This window comes from Dermacentor silvarum, chromosome 7 (genome assembly GCF_013339745.2).
Source record: "Dermacentor silvarum isolate Dsil-2018 chromosome 7, BIME_Dsil_1.4, whole genome shotgun sequence".
NCBI classification, from domain to species: domain Eukaryota; kingdom Metazoa; phylum Arthropoda; class Arachnida; order Ixodida; family Ixodidae; genus Dermacentor; species Dermacentor silvarum.
Window position 1 is genome coordinate 48,226,543 of NC_051160.1, and position 7,921 is coordinate 48,234,463.

Below are 7,921 nucleotides of genomic sequence, written 5' to 3' on the forward strand. Positions count from 1 at the left end.
ATACATGCTTGGAACCAACTCTAGAGCACCTAGATGCCTTCAGACAGACACTTTCATGGAGCTGTCTAAATACCACCTCTATAAAGCACCTTATGAAATTAGTGTTTCAGGTACAGCGGTTACCACCATGTAGACGTTAAACAAGACAACCGAAAGCATCCGAAGAGACATCCCAACTGAAGGCAATAAATTTTGTGCAGGCTGCTGACGAGGAGCTTCTAGCGCCATTGAAAGGACCTTAAAAATGGGATCAGCAAGTTGGGATGACAGCAAATCGTACATGACAAAGTAGAAATAGCGACCGGTACTTTCTCCTGCGCCACCACGTGACGCACAAGGTAGGAGCAGAATTACGTCACTTGGCCAGCCAAGGCATGTGAGGGATGAGCCGTAGGATTGCACATACTTTGACATCAATCTTGTTCAAGATTGACTCTTATAGAGTTGCGGTAAAGCCGAAGCTGATCGAGTACTTCGAGGCTGCTGAAGAGATCAGGTCACACCGGCATTGGCGAGACCATGCGACATAGTTCACTCACCAAAGAAGCAAAAGTACAAAAAAGGACCAAACACAGCTCGGTGACATAGTCTGCTTCGATGTAACAATGAAGGACGGCGTTTAGAATGAGCGTGATGGTTCCCATCGGACTGCGAATGCCGGAGGCGGACTGCAGTGTTGTGTGCGTTCGCTGTGTTTAGTCACCAGAAAAAGCATCTTGAGTATAATTATGTTTACATTAGCATTGTGTTTGGCAATTTCATCGAGTGATTCCTGTGAGGAAGAACTGCGTAAAATCGGCGACATTTCGTTTTGCTGTATCAGAAAAGGTAAGACAAGTAGTGAAGTCCCAGTCAATCGTTTATTTATTATTTGTTGTTGTTCTTTATTAATTTACAAAATACTGCGGTCGAAAGACCAAGCAAGGGGGCATAACAAAAGCAGTTGCCAGAAGAAATTCAAAGAACACAAAACATGAAACAAAGAACGCAGTGAAGTGGTAGAACACCGTAAAATTCATAATCATAATCAAAAGTTAACAGGATTGAGCAAGAGTGCTTTGCACAACCAAACAAATACGCAATATGAAAAACAGCACAGTTTATACCGTATCGTCACAAACAGAAAGGTACACAACTCTCAAAATCAGGATTATCCCCACCACAAAATCCGTCGGCCGCTAGAGAGGCGATGAAAATGACACGCCATTCCGAACGACAACGGCTTCCTTATCGTCGCTCATTTGAGAGGTATGCCCTGCGCTTTGACGATATCAAGCTCAGAATTGTTCCAGCTGCCATATCGATTGCGAACGCGTGCTATCATATGCAGAGCGTGGGCACTCTCATATTTGCACAACTCGGACAGTCTTCTTTCGGGATAAGCGATCGGAAGTATCCCGGCGAATGTATACAGCGTCTCTCCAGTTTTGCTGGTTTTGACACTGGCCGTCCCAAAGCTTCACTTGTAGTGGCGCATAGATCGCGCGCAAACTGCAGTGCACGGTGCCTATATGCAACTTACATGTCGGGCACACTGTGTTTGCAAACGCCTTAACTAGATGGCGACACCATACTGGAGGAAGCTCGGGATCGCGTTGATTGCGCGTGGTCTGAGTCGTATCTCGTCGTCTGCGCCTGCGCGCCTGCCTCGGGCGCGTTTATAGGGCATTTTCCCGCTGCTCGATAGCAAGTGCTTGCGTGGCTCAGTAGTAAAGTATCCAACTCCCGCGCAGCGGGCCTGCGTTTGATCCCGGCGGGGACCGGGTACCTTTTAAATCCGAAGAATTTCTTGGCGAACATTTGCTACTTTGACTGTATCTATCTATCTAGCCGCCTACGACTTTGTACTCTCATGGGCATTTCGTTAACTTGTTGTGTACCGAAATTGGCATACTATGACAAGAGTATATGACGAACATAAATGATATGTAATGACATAAATATCATGATATGCGTGTCATATAGGCAATGACAATGACCCAGCGAAAACGTTTAACATTTGAAAACCACTCAAATGTGTTTGGGCGTGGGTACTAAGAGAAGGAAACACTACAGGATGCTGGTAGAAGTATTAGTCATGAGCATGACTCAGAAAAAACGACAATGACTCAGCGAAAATTAACACTCAAAAACCACTGGAATGGGTTCGGACATGGGCGCTAAGTGAAGGCAACACTAAAGGACGATAGTAGAAATCAGTCATGAGCATGACTCAGCAAAAATGACAATGACTCAGCAAAAAACTCATTAACACTGAAACAAACTGAAATGGGTCTGACTATTTGGCTGTAATATATTGCAACACCCGGACAACGTTGATTAGGAAACGAAAGACGAACGAAAGAGTCATCATTTTATTGTTTGCTTCGTGTGCGGCAAAGCACAATCTGCGTGTTAATATCGCAGATATAGCCGCACGTAAGTTCTACACCTCGTGAACGTCTTCAAACATAATGGCCTTCAAGTCGCGCAAAATATCAAAACAAAACCATCAATTCCATACACTGAAAAGGGTTTTTAAATCTTTCAACTTGGTATCTTGAATGTGGCAGTGCGAGTGAAATTTTATAGGGGCTAGCAGACCAGTGTCTAGCTAAAGTATAGATGTGGAGCAGCATTGGCCAAATCACAGGTAATTACGCCATGTTCTAGTCGGCTGACGCTGGAAGCCACTTGGTAATCACATTGAATTGGGACTTCAAAGCTATACCATGGACTTTCTCAAGCGCGTTAGAAAATGAGTTCACCCTGATTACTTGCAAAGTGCTACTTAGGAACATTCAGAGCCACTACAGTGCTCAGTTAAAAACATACGGTGCTTTTCGCAAGAAATAATAATTCCATTTTTTCCACAGTTGCCCTCTTCGTTTAAATCCACACTAGGAAACTGTAGTAAAGAATACGCTTACATTCCAGAATTTTTATATTCGAGTTTGCGCCATAAAGTTGTGTAAACTCGACTCTCGAGCATCAACTTTCGCAACGTTTCGGTGGAACCATGGTGTCAAAAGTGTCGCTGATATTGCAACAAGGCTACGACATATTACGAGAGCTTTCACGCTTTCACGGAAACGAGACGAAAAAATTAACGATATACCATGCCAGATACGTTATAAAGTGCTTGCCTGTAAGTGTAGTCTGCAAAATGTCGAAAGCCGGCTTGGTATGTAGAGCTGGTTTGAAAAATAGTGTCTATGATTGATGAGAAGCCTGAGCCCAAGGCAACAGCCTAGACCTATTACATCATGCTCGGTGCACCATGCGCAATGCAACATAAAATAGAGAACGTAAAATAGAGAACGCCCGTAATGTGCAACAAAACAGCCAAACAGTATGTTTCATTTTGATCAGTAAGCACGGTTTTACAGCAATTGTCCCCTCGAGCATATATTTGATGAAATAAAGAAACGCATCATACAATAAATGGCGCATCCACTGTTTGAATAGCGGTTTTCCAGATACCGTGGTTCTAGTTTTTTTTTTGTTTTTTAACGCAGACTTGGTTGTTTTCTCAGCCCAAGGCCTGGTTAATACCACTTTCATATTATAACATTACCAATTTGACGCAGAACAACAAGAATCTAGATTTTTTTTCGTTCCAATGAACACGTGAATTGACGGTTGTAATCAGTAATACTCAAATTGTTAAGCACGTCATGCTCAAATCAATGAAAAGAAAACATCTGAGGCGACCAAGGATTCAGACAAATTTGTCGTCCATATGGGCTTTAGCCAAAAATGGGCTTCCTGTTTTACGTTTGCAGTGTTTCCTCAAAAAACAACGATAAGAGTGGTAATAGAAAAAAGGACAATAATATAAGGTCCAAGAACAGCCTAAATAATGGCAACCTGGTAAATTAGAGCGTCCAGCTCTTAATAACGACAACAGGTTGCAGGATGAGGACGTGAAAGGCCAACTCACTATGTTAACGGCACGTGAGACTATTGTGTCCTGCGATTGTGTGCCTGTACGGGTTCAAATTAGCTTTCTCAATTTTCTTTCTTCAAAGCTCTTGCCTCGAAAAGTACTTGAAATTTCTTTATCGTTCAATATTGTCCTGCTTTCACCTTTTCTTTTGACTTCAAAAATCAAACTTGAGTGCAGCTAAACTAGTTCTCCTATAGTGCCATACCGAAAATAATAAACGCGCTACACATTGACTTACTCCTTGTGTTTCGCCGAGTTCTACGAGGTCAATGAACTATATTTCGGGAAACATTTTCTCGACAAAACTAGCCTAAACCAGGCTCCCCACTACGTCGGCACTTCCTCGTCGGCCTCTATAAATTAGTGCAGTACTGTTGAAGAACCTAAAGCAAACAAACAATGAATTGTACACTGCGGAAGAAGAAATCATAATGAAATTCTAATTTATTTCTAGACGAAAGTACTTGTATTATTTGCCCACTGCTGAATCCCAAATCATGTACACTAAAAGAAAACACTTTTGGATTGCTTGATGTTACGGTTATTTTGGGACCATTACATCATAGCACGGAGCCATAGCTGCATGTTTTCAACTCTTGAAACTTTCACTCCCTTAAATTGCATTTTGTTTGTATTCTCACAGGAACGTACGCCGCGGTTATTTTCTGAATATATGCCTCATACCATACTAATAAAAGGCGTATCTCCATAGGATCTCATTTATTAGCTCATCATTTGAAGCACGCATTAAAAACCTCTAGGCCTCCGATTTCCCCATACTTGCATAGTGCTCTAATCATATAAGATACCACAAATTGCACCTCGCAAACTACCACAGTGTGCTACAGAACGCGTGGCTTTAGAACATACTGTTAAAATTGTTCTATACTTACGTGATAACGATCTTGCATATTTGAAAAATTTAGACTTGAAAGCTCTCTAATGTAGTTATGTTTTGGTTAGGAAGGCTTAGCTGGTATCCGTCTTCTTAAATTCAAAAAGAAAGCTACAACTAACTTCGCTACAAACTAAAATTTGTTATTGTTCCCACTTTAAGATTTGGAATTCCCCCATATAAAGCTTTCGTTGCAGTGATTTAGGTTGCATACTCAAATAAAAAAAATGTCCAACGTACAATAGACAAAACCCTGTTTTTCCTTGAAATATTATTTCACTGGCAGTCTGATGGTGCAGTCAGCGTTGCAGTAAGTGTCGCCCGAATAACTGATAGAAACAAAAAAGAAGATCTATTGCAAGTTCGTCATAAGGTGGCGCATGAGTTAAAAAAATTCAGTGCTGTTCCACGTTGTGAATATGAATGACCAGCGAAGCTGTGTATGTGGTGATTGACCGTTTCTAAGGCGAAACGTTCCAAGTTCCGGGGTCACATGGACGGTTTGCATTTCTTTCCGCCTCGCGGTCCTGGCGGGCAGCACGCTTATGCTTGGCGTCCGCGGCCCGCTCATCGTCGATGGACTCCTTTCGCCGCCGCCGCCACCACCGCGCCCAAACGCCGTCCTCATTTCCCCGTTTCCCCGCGTTCGCACGGAACGCGCGCGTGGTGTCAGTGACTTGCAGCAGGCGCCTCATTTTAGATACACAAAATTTTGCAGACATGCCACGTGTTGTGTCAAGACTATGCAATTTTGAAATCCCTGGAGCGCTGCCGCTTACTTTATTCAGCAAGCACCTATGCAGTTGGCGTCTCAAATTGAGAATAGCGAGAAAGATGTTTCCTTTACTCAATTTAATACGTTAGATGTGAATAATCTGAAATGCATAATAAAATTTCGTAATTCAAGCCAGTGAAACCTTATATGGCACTTGGTAGGAGAGCTTAGGCTATAGCATCAAGTTCGAGCTGTGTGGTTCCCAAAATTTTTGTTTGAATCAGTGTTCATTGTATCAGTCATTTACAAAGAATAAATCACTGCGGTACACTGTAACCTGTAAACTCAGTGCATTTCAACTCATCTTCCTTAGGCATCTTCCCGCTTTGGCACCGAACGCGCGCGTGGTGTCCGTGACTTGCAGCAGGCGCCTCTAGTGGCGGTTCGGCAGATTTATACCAGCCCCGCCCCGGCAAGTGTGGAGGCGCAGCTTGGCCATGACGTCACCGGGAAGTTAAAGCTCGGAGCCGCCGTGACAGCGGCAGAACTCTCGTTGACTCTCTGGCGAGTACATGTAGCCTTGAGATGGGACTACCAAAGATCACCCGGACACCCGAAGAAGAAGCCGCTCATCTTGAAGCGCATCGCGCGGCTAAGTCAGAACCTGTGCGTCGGCGGCGTGCTAATTCGGAATACCGTGACTAGCAGCACTTAGCATTTCCTAGCAAAACTTATCCAAGCCTTGCAAACCCTGGAAAATGCTAGGTCGATCACCAGCTCCGCTGTTTACTCCATCCATGTACCACTAGTGCAAGCTGCCCACGTTTTTCTGCTCACGCCATTCTTCTTGATAGGCACGATGTTCTTCTTCAGAGCGTACAACATGCGGCCTACCCATTTTACAGTCAGAGCAGAACGAAGGAACAGTGCTTACGTAGATCACGACGTCAGGAGCCAGAAGACGCTCAGATTGGTAGGCACTAGTTTCAATACGTGGGATGGCGTACACGTGTATGGTGCGAACGTAGACATGGTCGATGCGGGTCAAAGTGTAGTATCTGTTTTTATCAGATTAATATCTGATACGGGTTGTATTTGGGCCCAAGATAATAAACTTATTCTTGGAAGTTGGCGGAATGATTGAAGCCTGCTTCACCTCCGCAGCGCGTCGCCCTGGTATTGCACATACTTCGGGATCGGCCCACGTTTTTGGTCTACGGACATCGATCCACTGGGAACTAGCCATATAAAGCTTCGCAGTAAAAGTTGTGAACAGCCCCTGCATGACGAGTTCAAACATTTCCTGCTGAAACTCTGATACCCGTCATGCTTTCCTCATCTAAGCACAAAACAATAAAAGAAAAGGCAAAACTCTGCCTCGGAAAAAGACCTAAAAACAAGCAATTTTCCATTACCTCTCTAAGAGGTTCTGAAATTTCCCCACCACTATTCTGTTCCAAGCAGGTGGGTGCTGCTCAGCTGCCTAATTTTATCAATCACACTAAGCGAACACTGTAGTGGAACGTTTCAGGAAGCCTAAGCTTAAGGTTATATTAAGGGCAAAGCACCGTAGGGCCGAGCCTTGTCTCCCGCTTGTAGTTGTCCGTAGCTCTGGTTTGCATGGAGTCCGCTAGGGGCGCAAAGGTACACAAGGGCTGTATATACTGTACACATGTACAGTATATATATATATATATATATATATATATATAGTATATGTACGCGAAGCTCGCGCCACCAACCTCAGGTAGCGAACGCTTCCGGCGTTTTGCTGCCGCTTCCCGCGCTCTCGCCGCCTCTGGGTCCGCTTGCCGACGTCGCCGTGCGGCTGCACTGATCACAAGGCAGTCTTAATGAAGGGAAAACGAAGTCCACACCTCAATACCATATACGACCAATAAAACAACATTGTATATACTGTACACATGTGTTGTCACTCATTTGCATGTTCGAGTGGGCAATGTACGGGGGATTCACGGTTACCCGAATGATACCCCCGTGCTTCGCCCACTTATCATCATTCACTTCGTGGATATGCGGTGTTTTATTGCGATAGCAATTATATGGACACTCAAAAGCAGATTTCTGCCGTCGGCGTCGCCGTCGCCGTAGCCGTCGCCGTCCCCGTGAGGTTCCGTATGACGTCATTTGGAGAAGAAATCGTTGCCGATAAGTGGTTCTTGAGGGAAAGGGAAAGGTTGGCGCTATCTTCTGCAGCCCTTGAGGGAGCACGGCTCAGCGCCAACGTCGCCGATGATAAGTGGTTCTTGAGGGAAAGGGAAAGGTTGACGCTATCTTCTGCAGCCCTTGAGGGAGCACGGCTCAGCGCCAACGGGGAGGGGTAAGTGGGAGCGAAAGAAGGGATAGAGTGGAGTCGCCATGG

At 44.6% G+C, this 7,921-nt stretch overlaps 1 pseudogene; it reads left to right on the top strand.

The window, feature by feature from the left end:
* The first annotated feature begins 6,571 nt into the window (after window positions 1–6,571).
* Window positions 6,572–6,748, top strand: LOC119459756 (U2 spliceosomal RNA; annotated as a pseudogene).
* Window positions 6,749–7,921: the final 1,173 nt, after the last annotated feature.